A 5618-nucleotide genomic window follows, 5' to 3' on the forward strand; every position below is an offset into this window, starting at 1 on the left:
TTGAAGTCTGCGCCACAACACATGGTCACTTCTGGGAAGCTATTTATGCGGCTGGGGGGAGGGTACACTAGGCGGGAATTTCTGTAAAACAGCGTGAGGTCGTGGAAGCTGAGGAGTCGATCCCTGGCACTGCGAGGCGCAGGCGGGTCGCTTTGAGCCCGGTTGACTAGAGCTCGGGCCTGGGTGTTCGCTGTGTACAGGGACCCAAAGGAGGGTCATGAGGCGATTAAGTGGGGCATATGATTCGGGGATTTTAGCAGCCAGCGAGTGGATTTCGCGATTGGCATATTTACTAATTCCTGTTTTAGAATTTGAGAAAATATACTTAGCGGAGGTAACTGCTAAGGCAACTGCTGCCTATTCCGCTTCCAGCGATTTTGTGAAATTTGGAATCCACGCACTGACAATCGGATTTTGCAATCTGTCTACAAATGAAATTTCAAAAGCTGGCCGGTGTGAATATTCGGCCGCGTCTATGTAAACTGCTGGAGCATAAGGATGGTAGCTCTTGTGCGGAGCCTTGGCTCTAGCTTCCCGTCTCGCTCGATTATTCTGTGGGTGGGTGTTTTGGGGAAGTGGCAGGATGCAGAGATAATTGCTAACAGCAGTGGGACGAGAGCGCGTGGTCGTGCGACCGCGGAGGTTGATTCCAAGTCGGCGCAGGAGTATTTGACCAGTTTCTGCGTGTGATAGCCTTTGGTATTGAACTAAGGTTCTACGAGCTCCCCAGGGTGTTTGCACCCCTAGTTGTAAGAGTTCTTCTGTGGGTGTTGCTTTAGGGAGATGGAGAGCAGTTTTATACGTGCTGCAGATAAGTCTGTTGAGTTTGCTAGCGCCCTATAGGTGTGAGGTAAAGGTAAGGGAAGGAATAGGTGATTCTGCATAGGCAAAAGGTCTGAATGAGGCGACGTGGTTCTGCTTCCATCATGACGCGATGACGATTGGTATGCGCTTAATTAGTGAACCTGTACTGAGAATTACACTGCAGATTAACTTTATGTTGTCATCGTTGAAGCAATTGTCACAAAATATTGAAATCTAGAATTTTTATTTTATCAGCCCTGCGGATGGGGGTGTGATCCAGTATGACATGAATGTTAGAAGTATCGCGTTTTTTTAGGTTCATGACAAGGACTTCCTATTTAACCACCCAGCAGCTTACACCAATGCTATTGGCGTGCTTAACAGTGTCAGCGGCCAGCTGTAGGTTTGATTCGATTTCGCCACGGTTTCCAGCATTGATCTAGACGGGGATGTCATCCCTGTACATGGAGTAATTGACAGAATAAATTTTGGCAAGATCCGGCGCTAACGGGATATGAGTAATGCTGAAAAGAAACGGGGACAAAACTTCTCCGTGCGGCGTTCCCTTGCTTCCTTGCATAAAGGTTTGCTTTTGAATGTGCCTAATTGTAGATAGACGGATCTGTTGTTAAGAAAGGCAGCGACATACCTGTCATACCTGCGCGTGCGAGCGCTCACGTTTAGGTCGCTCAGAGATCGAAAATGCAGACGTCCCATACAAAATGCTTCCTTACTTTCTTTAGAACTTTTATCAACTTTATTAATATCCTCTGGACTTTTACTTTTTAGTAACGTTTGTCAAAAGAAAGTGTTAATTTTTTCTAACCTCAGAATGTTAAAAAATGTTACCAAAATGTTAAGACACACTATCTTAACTTTTTAGAAACACTATTCAATAGGAAGTTAACAAAAATAATTGTGTTTTTTAAGGTACGTAACCCAAGTTACAGAACATGCATGAATATTATTAAGTAAGCTTACACTTATTCAGTGAGCATGGCTGGTGCAAGGCAGTCTTGTTTTGTGCACAGGTATAAACTTGCTTGATTTTCAATCAACTTTCCAGTAAAACGGGATTTTAGAAAGTTTTAGGAATGATTTACTGAAAAATGAACAGATAAGGTAATCTTAATTATATATGAATATAGAAAGATTGGCTGCGTTTAAACATTTTTTTTTTTTTGCAATCAATGTCCTAGTAATAGATGATAGTAGAATGTTCATAGAAAAAATTGCTTTTCATGCTGTACGCTAAGAGGAAATATAGTCTCACCAATTCAAGGTGAGGACACATATTCTCGAAAACACGACACTTAGCGCCATAGGATGCGTGTATATGGGCCGTGATCAGGAATTTGTCCTCGGTAGGTGTCAAAGAAGCCCGTAGGCCATCCACCATTGCAAGGAGACCGAGCTGCACGGACGGTGCACTGATTGGCTCGTGTTCGCGAAATAAAGCTCGCTCATGGTACGGCTTAAGTCCCTGTATAAGCTTTATGAATAAGGAAGCCTACCTAGACACTGTAAACCCAACAGTATGGACCTAAATGCCTGGCCTCCTCCCAGCTACGGCTTCCTTTGAGCGGCAAAGTCTGATCTCGAATTCCGTGCTTTTGGAAACTGCATGCTCCTGAAGTGTATGCTAATGTTCAATTATATACAATTCGCTTTATTTCCACAGCACAATGTTGAAGACCGCGAACAAAAAGCCTTTTTATGGCTTCGCGAGGTCCGCAGAGCTTTTTAACAAGCAGTGACAGAGCACAGGGTGAGGTGTTACATATTGGGCCAGAATCAGCTAAGTCCCAATAAGACGAGTGAAAGACATAATGCATATAATATATATATATATATATATATATGTGTGTGTGTGTGTGTGTGTGTGTAAAATGAATTCAAGTGAAACAGGTAGTACATATAGCACTCACGTACAATTGAAATCTAGAGAAAAAAGAATTATCGCTAAATAATAGTGCGCAATATTCATATATGATATCGACAAATCTGTCACACAATACATAGTGAAATGTACAATTCAGCCAATACACTGTTACAAAAAACACAATTTCTTCCTTTTTTGCAGAAAAAAAGGAAAGGCAAGAAAAAAGCGCAATCATGAAAGTTATACAGTGTAGATTGTGTTTAGACAAGACGGTAATGTAAAGCACAACATTTGGTATGTGTAATTAGTTCCTGCCCGTGGCAACTCCCAGAGTTCGCAACTGCGCGTAGTTAGCTTCCCATCTCTGCGTTTTAATTTCGAGATAGTATTTAACGTGTTATTATTTCTGTTAATGCCTGTCTTATACCGGTGAATTAGTGTTTACTCATAAATATCAGGCATAGGAAGTATATTCAGTTTTTTGAAAAGTGGGCGCGTATGTGTGTCGTGGGGAACATCCAGAATACTACGGACGGCCTTTTTTTGTATTCTGTGTAATGTGGTGATATTAGAAAGTGTCGTAGTAACCCAAACAAGAGGGCAATAGTGAATTTGACTGAGAAGCAAGGACTTGTATAGAAGAAGCTTGATGCTTTTAGGGAGAAAATATCTTAAGCTACACAAAATTCCACTCACACGCGATATTTTAGCAGCTATTAATTTCACATGCAAGTTCCACAACATATGTTGTTGGAATACAACCCCAAGACATTTAACAGTAGGCAAAATCGGAATAATATAATTATTAAGTTGTAATGTTAAGTCTGTAGCGACATTACGATTTATCGGTCTGAACAGAACAGCTGTTGTTTTCTTAGCATTTATAATAAGTGAATTTGCGGTAGACCACAAGGACAGTTTTGTTAGGGTAGTGCTTCATTTGCGATATCGATAGCCTCTGTGGAATTTGGTGCGGTAACCAGAATAGTTGTGTCGTCCGCATACATAATAAATTTCCCATTATTATCTATAGTAACTAAGTCATTGATATAGATACAAAAAAGCAGGGGCCCCAGAATACTTCTTTGTGGCACTCCCGCGTGAACTGGCTTTAAATTCGACACATATTGTTCTGTGATCACTTGTTGCATACGGTGTTGAAGATACGACTGTATTAATTCAAGAAATACGCTACGAAATCCATAATGTTCAAGTTTGTTGAGTAGTGTAGAATGATTTATACAATCAAACGCCTTCGAATAATCAACAAAGATACAGACTACATAATTGCTGTTCAAACGACTGCAATTTAATTTTCTTTTGAGTAAGTAAGGCAGTTTCTGTCGATTGCCCTTTCACAAAGCCATACTGCATACTAGGGATCAGGTCGTGTTTGATTAGAAACGATGTCATGCGGGCATGTACTAGTTTTTCTATACCTTTAGAAAAAATGCGCAACAGATATTGGACGGTGGTTTGTTAGCTCCTTTTTATCACCACCTTTGTACGGAACGACTACCTTCGCAACCTGAAGTCTTTTCGGGAATGAGCCGCTGGAAAATATAGTTGAATATGTGTACTAATGCAGGTAGAATCAAGTCCAGCACAAGATTAATTGGCATGATCTGGAATCCTTCGATGTCTAATCGCTTCCTCCGATTATTACGCCTTGCTCGCAATGCAAAGTACGCAGCAACTAATCGCTTCACCTCCTGCAACTTAGCGTCGCCGTCCAGCGTCGCCATGTCAGCCATATTGCTTGTTTTCAATTTATGGGCTACTCAGGTGGCTAAGCCTTGTTTTGGCTTATAGTGGCCACATAGTCTGAAATCGAACAACTTTTTTTATACGCATTACTAAAATATTTTTTTAGTGAAGTGACGTCCCAAAAATATATTTAAATATATGGATTGCTTATGCAAGCACTTTATGCCTACCTTGTTCTACTTTAGTTGCCACGTTTCTTTTTCGGAATCAACGCCAATGATATCGCCACCGAATGACGTTACTTTTTCGAGTGTAGGACCTCCACGAGCGAATGACATTCGTTGCACCGAATGCCATTCGATTCGAATGACATTTATACTCCCAGTGTGACAGGGCTATAATAACGCTTCCTACTTTGTTAATCAAAGGGGAGGAGGTAATAAGCCGGTTTACCGAAACAACCGGCTCAAACCATCCGCATTCCCATTTAACTTGCCCTTTTTGTAACGGACGGTAAAGTTATATTCCTGGAGAATTAGACTCCATCTGAGCAAGCGTCCGTTCTTAGGGGTTATGTGTCTGAGCCAGGTCAGAGGACAGTGGTCGGTCTCAAAAGTGAATTTCGCTCCGTACAGATAACAAGATAATCTCTGGACAGACCAAACTAAGCAGGCACATTCTTTTTCGGAAGCGCTGTACGCCTCTTCCCTGCTCTTTAATTTTCGGCTAGCATACAGTACCGGATGCTCCTCCGCGTCTTCGCCCACCTGGCTGAGGTCGAATCCCACACCTCTGTAGCGTCGAACTGCACGATAACTTCCTTAGAATAATCGGGGGTCCGAAGCACTGTTCCTGAGCTCAGAACCTTTTTCGTGTGTTGAAATGAGGTTTCTTTCGCCTCATTCCATCGAAATTTTCGGGCTCTCTCTTTCGGAGGGTGTCTGTCAGGGGTCTTGCTCCCGGTGAGAAAGTTGGAATGTACCGCTGGTAATATCCGACAAGCCCCAGAAAGGCTCGGAAATCCGTCTTAGTTCGCGGTTCAGGAAAGTTATTGATAGGCCCTATTTTTAGTTCGCAGGGCCGCAGCGCTCCTTGTCCTACGACATGCCCTAGGTAGGTAACATGCGAACACCTGAAGTTGCACTTTTCGGCCTTTATCGTGAGACCCACGTCTCGTAGACGTACCACCACGTTCCTTAACTACTCATGTGATCATCCCAGCTGT

Source organism: Dermacentor andersoni, chromosome 7 (genome assembly GCF_023375885.2).
Source record: "Dermacentor andersoni chromosome 7, qqDerAnde1_hic_scaffold, whole genome shotgun sequence".
NCBI classification, from domain to species: Eukaryota; Metazoa; Arthropoda; class Arachnida; order Ixodida; family Ixodidae; genus Dermacentor; species Dermacentor andersoni.